General features: G+C 39.7%; 1 protein-coding gene across 2 annotated transcripts in view; it reads left to right on the top strand.

The window, feature by feature from the left end:
- Positions 1–17,572, top strand: part of gnao1a (guanine nucleotide binding protein (G protein), alpha activating activity polypeptide O, a) — a 183,380-nt gene that overhangs the window by 46,588 nt on the left and 119,220 nt on the right. The gene's annotated exons all lie outside the window — the stretch shown is intronic.

The following is a 17,572-nucleotide window of genomic DNA, read 5'->3' as shown; positions in this document are numbered from 1 at the left end:
CCACTGAGCTAATGCTCCAAATGCCGAGCCCCCAGTCCTGAATGTGGAGAGTAGCCACTAGATGATGATGCAGTTCAGGGAGAGGGCAGCGTGTGCCTTGCAGAGAGTTACTGTCTTTCCACCAGAACACCAGGAGTCCAGCTCTTATGTCGACCCTGATTAAGTGTCTCTGAGCAAGACAGTGATCAGCTTCAGGTCTTTGTTCTGACCTCTGGGAAAAGAACATCTGTGTATGCCTACTGAGGGAACAGAGCGTTATTTTTATTTGACCCCCCAAAATAAGTGATTTATCATTAGTAATGGAGAAGAATATTCAAATGTGTTTTAAAGATTCAAGGGCACATATGACATTCAATGGACTCTGTGATTAGAGTTGAAGTTCCAGCACTGTTGAATTTTTCATCTGGTTCAGTTTTTGCAATTCACTTTCCTTTTTATACCTGGCAGTAGACATAAGACATCCATAAATGCATGTACACTTGCTTGTCTCAGCTTTTTTTTGAACAAATTTTATTGGCTATTGATCGCTAAATTGAGAGCAGTGTTAATTTCGTCGACTAAACTATGACTAAAAATGTTCTTTGACAGACTTCTTTTCCATGACAAAACTAGAATAAGACTAACAAAAATAGATCTTTGATGACTAAACTTTGATGACATTCAGAATTCAGGATATTTCTCCACCATGGATAAATCTGTCAAAATACATTGGATCTGTATCTATTCTGCATCTCAGCTGTAGAAAGCAGGGACCCCAGGTTTGACAGGGTGCACAGGCTTGGTACCAGATTTAGGCTAGTAAAAAAAATGCTTGGACTAAAAGTGAAGACTAAAATGTGAGGGCTTTTTATGTAATGAAACTAGACTAAAGTGTTTTTGAGTTGTCATCGACCAAAACTAGACTGAAACAAAAAAAGGGTAGAAATGACTCAAATGAGACTAAAACTAAAAGACATGCAATCTAAAGACTAAAACTAAGACTAAAATTAAAAATAGCTCTTAAAAATTAACGCTGAAAAAATTAACACAACAGCCAACTGGCTGCTTGATCAGACTAAATTATCGTTGCTAAATATATCTCACATTTCCACAATTATGATCAATTAGTATATTTTGAACCTATATTTTTGTAAATAGCACAGTCTTTAGAGTTGGCACATGCATTTATGCATGTCCCATGTCTGCAGCCGGGTGCTTCTCACTTTGTTAAGTACAGCAAACCAGGCCTTAGCTTCCTCGGCTCAGACATTGAGTACTTAAATAAAGTCTGAGTTATGATTCAGTTCAGTAGGTATCGGATGTGTTGGTACCCCTCCCTTCACCTGCTGCTAGTTGGGCTATAGCTCTGGTCCATGTTTACTGCCATCTGACCTAATGTACTATGAGCTGGAAATACTTAGCAGCACATTGAAGAATGGCATCTTGGTGCAGTTTGGCTGTAAAATGAGCTATAAAATGGAGATAAAGTTGTAATAAGTCTGCTTCAGTTTAAAATGGCATACTGACTGCAGGGATGTAAAACCACATTCAGCACAGGCATAAAGTTGTTGACATACAAAGACCAAAGAATGCTAATGTTAGTAATTCTAATGTTAGCCACACACTGAAACTCAACCAATGAGACATTTTTCACACCTGCTACTTTGACTGTCTGAAGCCTGATTTAGGCTTTTGCGTCAAATCTGCACCTTAGTCATGTTGTAGTAGCTTCAAAAATGTTACTCGTCATTGTAAGGATGCCGACCAGAAGCTCTGTGAATGGTCCACTGGTCAGAACTGGTGATTGCCAGTCTTTGAGTAACGACTACAGGCATATTGTGTGTACTCCAGTGTGAGATAAATGGTGCAGATGGTGATACAACTAGTCAAATCTTTTTGCCAAATCTGAAAATATCAGATGTGCATTTCCTCAACCATCTCTCTCTCTTAGTGGCCGTACTTTCCTTCTCCTCCGATGTCTCCTGTCTTTTCTAATTTGTAGCAGTATAATTCACTGCTGCTCAGTATTGATCAGCTCTGACTCCAACATAATTCTCTCGGTTTCAGAGGCCATGGTTTCCTCTTTACAAACTAGAAGGAAAGGTGGGGACACGACCAGAAACTGGCATGAAAAATGCACCGCCAGTGTTTGGGTGGAGTATTGCAGAGTGATGTAGACACACCAGAGAACAGGTGCTACAGTCATAGCAACTAAGTAGACTCGATGCTGTATAAACCAGGTTTAACTGTTGATTCTGAACTATCAACAACCCACAATGCACTGCTTTTTGGTCCACTTCCCTTGCTTTGTCTTTGTTGGTTTGGATTGCATTTTCACCCATGGCAAACCAAACTATGGTGCGCAAACCAAGATTTTTGTTTTCGAGCAGACCTGAGTTTGGTTCTTTGGCCCACACCAGTTTGAGCATCTATCCACCTTAAAGAAAGTGGACTTTCCAAAAAAGTGTGCCAGAATTCGTTTAAAACCAACCAAACAGCTCAGGTATGAAAGCACACTTAAAGATGTACATGAAAGAAAGTCCTTTCCACAAAACCAGCATAAGCAATAATATTAAGCAATAATATTATAAATTGCTTTAGTTTTATGCATTTGCAGTGTGGGTTTTTTTTTTTTTGCAAATGGTGATGTCAGCATTTGATTTAAGATTTAATTGCAGTTACTTGTGCAGGCCCAGCCTTGCTCTCCAGAAGCTCTACATTATTGAAGTACGAAATGGTTATTGCACACCCTCCCTCTGTGGAATAGCAATGTATACAGTTTTGACTGTTTTAGTATGTGTATACTATACAGCAGTGTGTAGCTGTATCTGTTTCAGCTGCAGAGCATACTGTATATATTTTGCTGTCAGCAGGAGGTGAGTGGAGGTGAAATCTCAGCTCATCTGTGCTTCCTTGTTTGGATATCATCCTTCATGGGTGTTTACTCCCATTTTCAGACAGGAAACCCACAGCAGTAACAGCAACATATTGATCGTTTGCACGTGTTTTAAAGAGAATTTTGAGGTTGGTACAGGAAACATTGTGTAGACATTGCATTTTATTTAAAATGACTGTGCTTTTTCAATTCTACAAAGGGAGCAGAGGTTTAAACTATCATGATTCAGGCGTGTTTTTAATTTCCTTATGATGACAAAATCCTCTGGAAGTGGAGACTGAGTTTAACTCTATTTGGAAAGTCAACACTACATCACCCTTTGGTCTTTTATTTATTGAATCTGTCCACGCCAGCACTGATTTAGGGGCTGCAGGGAAAATGCTGCCAACCACATGCTTGTGCCAAAATTCCTTCATGCCAATCTAAGTTAGTTCTACTCCTAAATCCTCTAAATCCTAAAGCACACAAGTTCAGTATATGATAGCTAATTGAGGATTATGAGTCTAATCCACAGACGAGCATCAGTTTTATCTCAACACAGCAATGAGAGGAGGTTAATTAGAGATGTAAGGACCGAGAAGACCCAGTGATGCATTATGCCAACATCTACTGGCCCGGGCCACATTTTAATGTCCCCAAAATCTTATAATTTAGGCAGCTAGAGTTGTTGAAACATGAATTAGTTTTACCTTTGTGCTGTGTTATCAATGAAGAGTGCACAGGGAGCTCCAAATGGATTGCAGTTGGAATATATATAAGCAGCTTGAACAATCAAAGCTGCAAGTTGGCTGAAAAGTTATGCATGCCGCATCCAAAGGCAGTTAGATTTGACCCCTTTTAATTAACTGCATGCAGCACATTAGCTACCAGATTAGCTGTATCAGCCAACCAATCATTTGACCCCATTTACATATCAATAAACCATGGTTAACTGACAAATAGGCTTAAACACTTTGACAAATGTGTGTGTAGTTGTTGATGTAGTGCTGGCGAAGGTTACCAAGTACTATCAGATCATGCTTCCTAGTCTACAGTGTTATACTGAGATTGTCAGTGACTGTAGATGGTGATGGGAATTAGTGGCATGGTAATGATGATGATGATGACTGACTAGTAAGTCTTCAGTAAAGCAGTCTTGTCTTAATTGCTTGTAGATGACTCTGTTCAGCCTCTAACTCACAGCTAGCAGCCACAGTTTGTCTTTGGAAGCTGGTGCTCATGAATATTAGATCATAAGAGGCCCTGGATCTCTCTTTTTAAAGGCTACATCTCCCTCACACTATCACATACACTAGCAGACACGTGTCTTTGGCCTTAACCTTATCCAAAGGCACAGGATATTTTTAATCACAAGGAAGCTATTGATACTGATAGTAGGGGGTTGAAATAACAATACAGCTATTGATTAGGATACGATATTTGTGTGTGCATGCCATGTGTACTTTTCTGTTTGTGTGAGTGCAGGCTTGTGTGCTTCATAAATCTTGGTATTGCATTTCTAGTCAGAGGTGACTTGAAGGGCCTGAGGAATGATGGATGACTGCTACTGCTGAATAGTTTACGGGAAAATGGTAAATTTTTGTTGTGTTTGTTGTGCAAGGTGGCTATCAGCGCGTGTCAGAGGTTATTTGCCTTGGGAACCCCACTCCTTGTTCTTTGTGCATGGTTTCTTCTGCCCTGTTGTGCAGAGAAGATTCACTTTAATTCAGCCAATGTGAGCTGCCCTCGCTGAGATGCAGCGAATTTCTATATCGCATTTTGAACTTATTCGAGTACCAGAACACAAGAATGGTAAATGTACTCTATTTGTATAAGGCTTTCATAGTCCTGTAACCACTCAGAGTACATCTACAGTACATGTTGCATTCACTCTTTGACATGCACTTTTATGCACTGAGCAAAGGCTGCTACATATAGATCTTAGCTGTTCCGTCAGTGCTTAAAACACACATACAGATACATTTGCCTTGGAACTTTAAGTTCAGTGGCTTGTGCTTGATGTCTAGACTGCAGGATGATGTTTGCACCCTCTACCAACTCAACTTGCTTATGCACTGTTAACTTTTTAGGTTTTTGCTATGTTAGATTATGAGGAAAACTTTTAGAAACAGATTTAAAACAAGACAACATTTGATTCTACCATAACTGACGGATGCCATCTTTATTCTTATGTAGAATATATCTTTAACAGTTGCAGTAGAATTAAGCTTATTAGCTCAAAAGTGAATTACTGGTATCAGGTGATATGGCAACAAAAGCCTATAATAGCTGTAAATATTTGCTACACAAGCAAATAATTTTGTGGTGTTTTAGGCTGGACCAACAGACGTACGTCAGCTTAAGTTTTTTCTTTATTCATCATCATTCCTAAGACTTTAAAGGGTGTTTTATGGACTGAAGATTTAGATCTGAACTACATTTCAATCAGTAGAGACTTAAATACAAGTAAACAATTATTAATTATACAATTTTTTATGTCAAGAGAAATGTAAAATGGCTTTAGCCATAAGAATCCATCATGATGTCATGTACTTGAAAAGGAATTGAGGTCGACCACAGGTGTAGGATACCTAGTCACTGGTGGTGGTGTTTATGAGGTTTGCAGGATGATATGAGCAGAAGACTTCTGAGTATCTGGACTAGGTGCTGCTGAAGTGGAATGGAGGTGGCTGGGGTGGAGGAGGGTTGCAGTTACTCACTTAAATGACAGGCTGACTGTGGACAAAAGGATGACAGATTTGAATGTGACATGGGCATGATGATTGGTTAAACAAGGCTGTGGCAGAATCTGATTAGCTGGGAACTCCCATAATCAGTAGATCACCAGAGCAGGAAGAGAAAGGGAATGAAAGAAGGGAGTGATATGAATGAGTGGTGACTAATGAATGAGAAAGAAATTCACTTTGGCCGCTTATTTACTTTTTCTGCTCTCTGTACTCTTTCCTTCCTCTCCTCTTGATGCAAAAACACGCATTCACTGAGGAGATTTTTCTGGATTGGTGGGGAAGTGTGCTGTCTGCAGTAAGAGAGGCGTTCAGAGACAGTGGGAGAAGAAACCTCTGAGAAATTTGCATGCTAATGGCCCAAAACTTCCATGTAATTTGTACTATATGGTTGCGATATAGTCACTTTATACATCCCATGCAGCAAAAGCTGTGATACATGGAGTATGCTTGAATCCCTCACCCCTATTTGTTTCCAAAAAGCATCAGGTGCAAAGACGTTATGGGAGAGTTTCAGAGTGAATGTGGGGAATATGACAGTCAATGAGGAACAGGGACTTTGAGCTGACATGTCTAATCAGCGACTACAAATTATCAAAAGAATTTATTCAAAACAAGACAAATATTAATTTGCTATAAAGCTCTTTTCTTTTAAAATCATCTGTGTTGCCATTTCTTCTCCTCTACATGCTTTCATCTCGTCTTCTGGTTACGCCCTCTACGATCTGTCATCTCAGCCTTGGCTCGTTGCTGTGGCAACCCAGTGTTTTGCCTCACTCTCAACACATTCCTCACATCCATGTCCAAGGGTGGCGGGACACAAACACACAAACACAACACGCACTTTCACACAATGATAGCGAGCTTGAAATAGACGACTTGTTGTCACCGTAGTACGAATCTTCAAACAGTTTTCACAGAGGCTTTAAAGAGCAAGGTTCAAAGAACACATTTAAAATACATTCGACCTCCACATGAATTTGGCTGCAGTTAAAAATATACCCTGTATTTGTATTTTCATCCTGGTTCTCAGTCAACATGAAACCCTTGTGTTTTATACAGCAGGTAAGCTACGTGCTCATTTTTTAGTCTTGCATCTTGAATCCTTCTATTATCATTGTCACCAAACAACAACACAGCAGTAGTATCATGTTACATTCAGGTGCTTGTAAAAATAAAAGACTATATATTTTTATAAAAGTTACAAGAGATCTTCATATTTTGATAAACTATTGACCTTCTGGCTATTCTGATATTCAAAAATCAAAACTAATTCCTGCTTAACAGGTTTCCTTTCTTTGGAGAAATAAAAGTGCCATCTTCATATGACTCCAGCATGACCAGAGTTTATCTGCAAAATTTCAGAATTGCTGTGTTAGTATTTCCTTCTCAGCTACATGGATTGTTAACTGGTTACATGCAGATGTTGTTGGGGCATGAAGTTAATGTCTTTGTTTGGAAGTACAGTATTACTCAGTAGGAGTTAACATAAAGCTTTTTTTTTTTTTTTTTTTTTTTTCAAAATAATCATTTAAAATGAGTTAGAAACATAAAAACCCTGCTTTTAGAAAAGTATTTCAATCAGTAATCTACTGAACCAGCAAGAAGCTGCTAACAATACACAAGAGAGGGTGACTTTTATAATCATGTATCAGTTGTTGGAAAATAAACACTTTCCAAATTGGTTTAGAAAATAAGGTTTGGTAAGTCCTCTGGCCTAAAAAGGAAAAGGACCATCCAGATTGTTATCAGTGCAAATATAATAGCCAGCATCTTTTACAGCTAGGGGTGTATTAGTGTCAAAGGCAAGGGTAACTTACATTTCTGTGAAGCCACATTCTGAATGAGTTCTTCTACACCAAACTCCTTAAACCATGTCTTTATAGTCCTTGCTTTGTACTGGAGCACAGTCATGTTGGAACAGAAAGGGCCTTCCCCAAACTGTTGCTACAAAATTGGAAGCATAGCATTGTTAAAAATGTCTTGGTATACAGAAGCATTAAGACTGGCCTTCACTTGAGATAAGGGGCTTACCCCAAACCTTCAATACCATTATTCCTCCTCCACCGAACTTCACATCTGGCACAATGTAGTCAGGCAGGTAATGTTCTCCTGACATCTGCCAAACCCAGACTCACCCAAACTTTGCCAAACAAAGAACTGTGATTCCTCACTCTACGGAACACATTACCCCTGCCCAGTTTATGTGCTTAATTTGATAATACCAGAGGAAGTTCAGAAGTCTTAGCAGTCATTGACCCCGCTCTCTGATTTAACATGGTCTTCAACTTTGTTTCTGAGTTGCTGTTGTTCCTAAACGCTTCCACTTTCATATAATATCACTTACAGCTGAGTGTGGAATATCTTATTGCAAACGTGGCATCTATCGCAGTATCATGTTGATGACACAGAGTTCAAATGCAGACTGCATGGCTATGTGCTTGATTTTTTTCACCTGTGGAAACAGGTCTAATTGAAACACCTAAAATTAAAACAGGTGTGGCCAAATACTTTTGTCCAAATAGTGTGTATCACATTATGAAGTGTAAAATAGGACATTGGACATAGCATGGGAAGCTCCTGTCCCAACATTTTGGAACATGTAGCAGACATCAAATTCAGAAAGGCTGTTTATTTATAACAAAAAAAAGCAGCAAAGTGTATCAGTTTGAACAGTAAATATCTTCATTTCATAGAATATCGTCATTCAATTAAATGTGGTTGAAAATTATTTTCAAATCACTGGATTCTGTTTTAAATGACATTTTAAACAGTGTCTGAACTTTTGTGAATTGTAGTTCATAGCTAAAAAGACAATGAAAATGTGATAATGATTTTTTTTCTAAATTTTGTATTGATTTTTTTTAGGGCTGAATGATTTGTGAAAATCATCTTTTTCCCCAATATTGCGATTGCAATTAAATATGCGTTTTTTTTTAGGTTCCACATCTTATTTATTGTTTAAAAAAAACAGGAGCAATAAATTATTTTATATTATAATCAGTATGATATTAGATAAATTAAACCAGGGAAGGAAAGATTTTAAAATTTTTAAAGAATAAATATATCTAATTGTGATTTTGGCTCATATAGCATATCATATTGCTATTCTGAAGGGAGCGCTAATTTTTTTTATGTTATTCTTGTTTGGTTTAAATGTGTCCTCACAGCGTTTGCCAGGACACAGCTGAGCTCCCTTCTATACTGTGCTGGTTTTAAAGATCTGCAGTTTCATGTCTTCTATAGACTCCTGTGAAAGCCTGGGGCAATAGTGATCTTTTTTCTTCACTGTGTGCCAGTATGTATTAACTGATGCAGTGGCCTTAGGCACCATTTTCTATAGGCTAATTGCTTCAGTGCATCCACACAATTCTTATAGGGTGAAACCTCACCAGCCTTTCATTAAGTGTGTGGATGCATGCACAGCCTTATTTGTTCAAGGCTATTAGACCTGCTTGTAGAGATAAATGAAGTCAGAGGCAGGATGGGACCAGATAAAGACGACACACATACACGATCAGATTGGCGGCTAGAGATGGTGATAACTTCCAGTCTAAGAGGCTCATCAATATCATGCTGCAGCTTAAAAACCAAACACCCTCTTTGATAAATCCTGTTTTTGTCAAAAAGGCAAAACTTTGGAGAATATTCAGGCAGATGATCTTTAGCTCACTTCTGTCATTGTACCAGGTGTTACTGTGGCGTCTTATGCACTATAATAAGAGAGAAGGAAATTAAGGGCCAGCTGCTGTTGGGCTGCAGAACGCACACACGCAAGTGACATCAGAAAAACACTTTGAGTCTCGATGGGCTCTTGAAGGGAGAGAGAGGGGAAGACGAGAGGGACAGGGAATGAACAGAGGGATAGATGGAGAGGAGAGGGAGGGAGCCGTCAGACAGGTTGCTGCCTGTTGTTGTGGAAACCAGCTAGCTAATCTCATGGGTTAGTCACTGTGTGTATGTGTGTAAGTGTGAACGGGTATGTGAACAACGCCCCTGTGGTGATCAGAGTCCCTCTGCTCATTAAAGAATAAAACAACTGCCACATGTGCACCATTCATTTAGTTTTAAGAGGAGGTAGCACAACAGGTCCTTTGAATTGTTGCCTTATTTCAGATTTCTAAGGTCTGCTATTTTCAAATGAGCCATCTGCATCATCTTAAAATGTTACGGGAGCATTTAAAGTCAGATATTTGGTCTAGGTAGATGCATATGTAGCATGATTTCCTAGATGTCACAGATATTCACTCTTTCTTTGAACTTCAGAGCTCCACTGATGGTCCCAAAAACATTGAAAGGTTGTAATTTATGCACCTTTTTGTACTATTACATGTACAATTTAAGTCAGTCCCACATACAGGACATCATCTCTTAAGGCTTTGATTCCCAACCTGGGGTCCTGGCACCCTTAATAATAACCTATAATTATGTAACATTACGACACATGAAGCAAATTCTCTGAACTATTTCTTGAGTGAACCACTGGGCGGAGTGACACAGTGCAGCAGCCTTTGCATTTCACTTTAAAACATCTCTGTCTCATAATGTTCCATGATTATTTCACAGCGTGGTGAATGTGCAGGTCACAACTTGTCCGCGAGAGCGTTTTGGAGTTGTTGGATTGTGTATTTGATGAGTTTGATGAGGGAAAGCAAGAATTCTGTCTGCTGAAATAGCATTCACGGTGCAGTGTATTTATTATCGTTTATTTGAATGTCTGGCCCCCACATCATCTGTCAAGACAAAGCTGGCCCTGGTTCAGATGTAGGTGATGACTCCTGCAGTACCACGGTAAAATTTGAGGACAGTATTAAAAAATACCATCCCATTCTAGTGTGGACATCAGTGAATACAGATGTTGAACTGATGTATTGGCGCATCCCTATTGAAAACCTGCATAGGCAAAATAACCAACCCTAGATTTGTCTCTTAGAAATGTTAAACATCAACATGATGCTGCGTCATGTGACTTGCAGTCTTGGTCTGGTTTTGCCATTTCACCTAAGCATGACTGTGCTGTCCTACATCATGTCTTTCTGCTTGTGTATTTCTCTCACACCGATGTTACACACTCAGAGTTATTGATCAGAAATGGAGCTTTGAATTGGTGTGCGCGTGCATGTGTGTAATTATAGATTCCTTCCAGCTAGGTTAAGAAGGTCATTGTATGGACAGAGCCTCTGCTACACACCCTTACTCTCAGACGTTTGAAGTGTTTGTGTGTCTGTTTGGTTGAGAGATCGTGTGTGTGTTTGAAGTGTGTGTCAGTCTGCCACCTTCCTGCAGAGCTGAGCTCCCTTTGATTTTTGTTCCCTCCCCCTCTCCTCTCTCCTCTCCTCTTTTGTTATTTTCAGCATCCTCCCTTTGTCTCTCGCCTCCTCCTATCCTCACTCCTGGATTCCTCTCGTCTTCTTTTCTCATGTATCGTCTCTTCCTTCCTCATATCAGTGTTTCACATGTTTTTCTCGCTCGTCCTTCCTCTCTGTCTCTATTACTCTGCTCCTTCTGCTTTTATCTCTCGCTATCCTCTCATTTCCTCTTTTCACCTTCTTTAGGTTAATCAAGTCACAGGAATTTCCACTCTGTTCATTTCTGTTACACGCTCTTCAATCAATGCAGCCAGCTCCGATGAGTAATAAGAGGTCATTAGTCTGTGGGTTGCTGTAGCTGCTTATTAATGCACATGCTGTAGTTTTTACTTCAGCAGTGTAGATGTGTGCAGGCAGAATTTATAAGTGAGAGATAGAGCGACATAGAGATAAATATAGTAAAGTAGAGAGAGGGAGAACAGAGAGAAAGAGTCTGCCTCATGAAAGTGAGATTGTCACAGTAGAGAAATGAACCGTATCCTAGCAACAGAGAAGACCATGATCCCATACCTGAGATTTGGGGAGGGTGCTTTTTTGTCCTTATTTTGGTGCGTGTTATTGGTTGAAATGTTGACATATTCAGCCTTTATTCTGTTGCTGTACAGGTGACACTTTTTCACTTTCCATAGAGGATACAAGCCCATCCTGTCAGGAGCGGCCCGGCACAGAGACAGTCCTCCACTGTTGGCTGCACTGAGGCATCATGGCTCGGTTCAGTGGCATGTTCTGCGGTCACCCTTTGCTTTCAGAATAAGGACCAGCTGGGACCTGCCTGTGTACAGTTGGCATGTTCCCGCTCGCTCTCACACAGTCCAAACACACGCAGGTTTGGTGAATTGGCCAGCCTAAATTGCTTGTAGGTGTGAATGTGAGAATGAATGCGACTGCTTGTGTGCCAGCCCCTGTAATAGACTGGCAACCAGTGCATGCTGGGATAGGCTCCAGCATCCTGCAACCTTGAACATGCTAAGCGGTTTAGAAAATGGAGGATAAGTGACTCAGTAATGTCTCAGTGATACTTAGTGAGGAAGAAAGAAGCGTTTCATGTTTCTTAGTGGTTTTGTTACGTTTGTGATCTTTGGAGCATCTCAGTTGAGCTTTAATTTACGTGAAACAGAGCAGAAACTACTTTTTTAAATTTAGAAAACAAATATTCTATTTCAGTCAGGAAAACTCTTATCATACCATTTTACTGCAAAATGGATGTACAGTTTAACTTAGCAGAGAAGGCTCTGCTCAAAAGATGCTCCCTGGGTTAGTCACGCATGCTTTGACTTTCCAGGGAGTGCATGGCTAGAAACCCCTATATGAATAGATACATTTATGACAATGCATACTGAAAAGAATTAGTTCAAAAGCAATTAATCCATAGTAGCATGAATCTCAATATGAGGGTGCAACATGCTATAAAGGAGGAGGCTGGGGTGGAGGAGGTTATTCCTTAACTCCAAAATTGGTGTTCTGTGAACCCAGTTCAGTGCTTCATTCATAAATGCTTACTGCAACTCTGCCATTCAGAAACCATGCAAATACACACCAGATCAAGACACACATCGGTTTTCTCTGGATCCAGAGCAGCCTCCTGTGATATTTACTTAAGCAAAATAAACAACTTTTCAGAGGTTTGATGAGTCAAAACCGTGCTTTTTCCAAAAATCCTTAACATTTTAGCGTCTGAACTGATTAGGTCAGTAGTGATGGTGGTATGGGTAGCATGCACATCTGCGGAGGCTCCATTCACATTTACAATTTTGTTCAGGTGGGCAATTAATTGCAAATTACATTAAATCTCAATATGGCCTGCTGCAATTTAAAAATCACAGAAGTTACAATATTCCTTTAACTTGAAATGTGTCAAAATACCAGTTATATATATTCATTTTCTGCAGCAGCAGAGATGTTATGCACATTACACAAACATTCAAGTGTCAGCACTGCAGTCTATTTAAATATGATTTGAATATGAGGTACTTCTCACTAATCCCTGCATGCATTAATGCTCATACACCACGTTGCTGCTGGCAGAGCTTTACCTCCTCCACCCCAGCCTCCTCCCTTATAGCTTAAAGCTTGTTGTACCTCATATTCAGATTCATGCTACTATGGATTAGTTGCTTCTGAAATTATTTCATTTTGTTCAATACCAGTGACATAACTGTAACTATTCATATGGGGTTTTCTAGCTATGTACTCACTGGAAAGTCAAAGCTGCTGCTCGACTAACCCAGGGAACATCTTTTAAGCAGATTCTTCTCTGCCAAGTAAAACTGCATATCCATTTTGCAGTGCAATGGTTAAATGTATGATGAACGTGTTCCTGACTAAATGTAGGTTATAATATTGAATGATTTATTGCTTAAATTTGTTGAAAAACACACAAGATGAAGAACCTAATAGTAACATATTAAATTGCAATCGCAATATTGGGAAAAAAAAAACACAATTAGATTATTTTTCAAAATAATTCAGCCCTAGTTCAGGTATTGGAGCCATATATACAGGTTTTGGTGCAACATATGCTAAATACTTTTTTCTTTACCGTCTTAAAAGAAAAAAGGTTTGTTAATAAAATGTTTTAATAAAAATCAATTAATTTATCAGCATTTTTCACTGTCCATCCATGAGTCACTCTTGGTATCAGTCAGGATGAATGAATGTCTGATTAAAGTTGTTTTTCAAAGATACTTGCTATTTCTACTATATGGAGGGCAAGATTAGTTCCGAGAGAACACGGAGTTCATGTTTGTGTGTCTGCATGTGTTTTTGACTCCACTTAGCTGTAGCCTTTCATTCCATTGCCCTCTTGTCCCCGCCGTGTGTGTGAGAACCAGCGGTGCCTTTTAGGAAGCAGAAAGCCTGGAAAACATGTCAGAGTGCATAGCATCAGAGAGGCTCGGAATAACGCCTTCAGGGAGGCAACATACACAAACTCAGACCCACACAGGACTAGTCCTGCACCAGAGCTGGAGAAATCAGCCAGCAGCTTTCTAATACAGATACACACTCACAGACTCACACTTTCTCTTAATGCATGGCCTCTCTCTCTCTCTCTCCTCCTCCTCCTCACTGAGTATGCCTGACTGGTTGTGCCAGCATCATTTGACAGGCACATGGACCTGTTTCACCATGCCGGGCCAAAACACTGCATCACTAAGAACAGCACCATGATGCCTTGCCCCTGTCAGCCCCACTTACAAGGACCGCCAATCATCAGAGCAGCTCTGCTAAGCTCTGCTTTCAGAGAAATATGTTACACTTTTAGCCCTTTTTGCATCTCCTCCTTGAGGTGGGGAATTTTATGCTCATGGTCTGCCACACTGTCAGAGTAGATGTTACAGAGGTAGAAAGGCTGGGTGAAGTCATGCTGCATCTGACCAAAATATAAATGAAAACTGAATGCAATAATTTGCAAATCTCGTAAACCCGTATTTTAAATACCACATCATTTGTTGAAACTGAGACATTAACTTATATTAAATTTGATGGAAGCAGCGCACCTCAAAAAAGTAGGGACGGGGCCTTGCTTATCATTGTGTAGCATCCACTCTTCTTTTCACAACAGCTGGGAAATGTCTGGAAAGTGAGGACAACAGTTGCTGAAGATTTAGGAGAGGAATGTTGTCCCATTCTTGTCCAATGAAGACCCAGGACTGCTCAACTGTCCTGTGTCTTCTTTGCTGGATTTTAATTTTCTGATGCGCCTCATGTTTTCTATAGGTGAAAAGTTTAGCGCTTGAACTCTGAATTTTATGTTGAGGAACAGTTTTCAGAAACTGTTCCACAATATTAGATGCAATTTTTCGAAGACTGGTGAATCCCTTCCAAATTCCTCTCTAAAATGCTCCTTTTTATACCCAGTCGTGCTACTGACCTGTTGCCAATCCACCTCATTAGTTGCAGAATGTTACTCCAGCTGTTTTTCAGTAGTACCACTTACTTTCCAGCCTTTTGTTGCCCCGTCTCTACTTTTCTAAGATTTGTTGCATCCGTAAAATTCAAGATAAGCTAATATTTTCATGAAATGTTAAAATGTCTCATATTCAACATCTGATATGTTATTTATGTTCCATTGTAAATAAACCATGGATTTCTGAGGTTTGCACACATTTTACACTGTGTCTCAACTTTTTTTGGAATTGGGATTATAGTTACAGAAGTACAACAGAACTGGGCCTATATCAGGGTTAGCAGCAGACAACACAGCACGCACATATATGTGTGAGTATGTGTACATCGTGCACGTTGTTCCTGCTATACTTCTGGAATGTAGCAACACTGTAAAATTAGATATTGGGACATCAGTATGACACCATTGGGAGGAGTAATGGCTGAGCTTTGTTAAAATATAATTGCAGAATTTCAAAATTTAAAAGGGTGACACCAAGCCAAACAGAGACACAACTTTTCCAGCTTTATGAAGATGTAAGGGATGGCTGATATGTAGGAGCTAATAGGGCTGAAACCTTGTCCTAGAATACATGGGTATCAGGTGTCACTTTGAATCAGCAGCATGTTGGTTGACTTGATTCTGATTACTTCTGCCTTTTGTCATGGGAAAATGTGAAAAAAGTTTAGTTTTTATGATGACTTACATGGCTGACATATCTCTCGGTCCCATATCTGGGCAGGATTGCATTCACATCTCAATCAAACCGTGCCAGAGTCCACTTGAACTGCACCTAAGACCATCTCACACTTACAAAAACAAATCAGACTTCGGGCTCAAGTGCACTCGGCCCCTAGTATGAAAGCCACCTTAGACTATGGCGGAATAGATAAGGCTATGGCGCTGTGCCACTTACTGCTCGCCTTGCACATTCGGCTCGGTGTTTGAGTTTTCCTCCATGGTGCTGTAGCCTACTGGATGGGGCGGTGTCATGTTACCACTTCCTCTTCTATTTTGGGTTTTCTGACAGGCTGCCTGCATTGCAACACCTAAATGCCTGTCATGTAACTATGGTTAAGATATGCTTAGTTACTGAGTATGCTTAAATGGCTAGTTAACAAGGCTGACAAGGCAAATAGCCAGTCATCTTAAGGATTTTAGGAAGGCCAGTCAGATTTCAGGGGGCTCTGGTCAGCCCTGGCTACTACTGGTTCTGCCCCTAAAACACCATTGGTACTGCTTTAAACCTTTTGTAATCCATCAGGGCATTATAAATCAAAGTATTGTTATGTTGGTTGCCAATATGTTTTCAATTTACAGTGTTGTCTTCATTTAGTCACTAAAAACTCAAATCAATCAAGTCTTCTTGTCAAAATGTTTGTTTACAGAAATAGCATGTTGGCATTGCCTTGTGGTGAAACGAAAATACGATACAGTCAAGCTTCATGTTCAAATGCGGACCATATTTCATTTCATGTTTAGAATTTGCTGAGGGCCAATTATAAATGGACCACGGGCTGCATTTGGCCCCCGGGCCATAGTTTGGACACCCCTCCTGTAAATGTTGGCTATGATTATTTTTCAATTAATCACCTAGCATTAGTTAAAGGTGTAGAAACATATCGGCCCTTTTGACAAACGTTGGCAATCCGCAAATAATGTGACCATGAAAATAAGTTATAAAAAACACTTATCAGCCACTCGCTAAAATGTTATTTTAAACACTGGTATGGGCATCGGCCCTGATTTTTACAATTGGTGCATCCCTACTAAACACTGAGGGTTTGGTGGATCCCAAAGTAGCAGCTAAACCTAACAGTTACTGTAAAACACACAATATCTCTGAATGGATTTACACTGTTTTACTTTACATTGCCAAGGAAATGATTGTCTTCAAGTTACATTACAGCAATTATGATAATAGGTCTCTGGGTTCATCAAAAGTAATTCCCTTTATTAGTCAGCATCAAGCTAATAGACCAAACTGTCAGTGATAAACTGCACCAGCACTGGAGACTGATGTACCAGCATTCACTAATTATAAATCTTATTATTCTTCATTCTGAGTTGTGGTGATTGAGGTAATTCCAGTCTGAAAGGACAAATCGGATAAAGAAAATTATTTGTTTCCTTTGGGCAAAGAAAACACATTATCAAACCACACTTTAGGAGAATAAAATCATCTCTATTGTGTTTCTGTTTAAAAAGTAGTTAAGAAATGCATGAATTAATGTGTTTAATGTGTACTTTAAAAACACAAGCAAATGCAATAGTCCAGAAAGGTTCTATGAGGTAAAATGAATATATTTTTGTAGAATGGAGTTACCTCAGGCCTGTGATCAGTCACTCATAAAGACAAATGGCATTTCTATGTGTATGTGTGTCCTTAAGAAGAGATTTCTCTAGGGCTGCATGCGGCTCACCTCAGGGATTATAATCTCAGGTGCTGAAAGAGAAAAAGGACACAGACTGTTCTCCCCTGAGAGGGAAACAGGGGGAGCAAATATTCTCCCTCAGGTGCACAGCATGATGAATAGAGCGAGAAAAAGAGCAGAGATAGATAGATAGAGAGAGAGAGAAGGATCATGGGAGCTGGTCCTTTGGGGGTTTACACATTTGCACACTAAGCCATTACATGCATGTAAGTGTGTTTTAATGTGTGTGTGCCTGTAGAGTGAATTGGGCTGATAAAGCCCTGCATTAATGTCATCATATTTCC

This window comes from Cheilinus undulatus, linkage group 9 (assembly GCF_018320785.1).
Source record: "Cheilinus undulatus linkage group 9, ASM1832078v1, whole genome shotgun sequence".
Classification (NCBI taxonomy): domain Eukaryota; kingdom Metazoa; phylum Chordata; class Actinopteri; order Labriformes; family Labridae; genus Cheilinus; species Cheilinus undulatus.
Note: the sequence above shows the minus strand (reverse complement) of the source record. Positions and strands in the feature narration are given on the sequence as shown.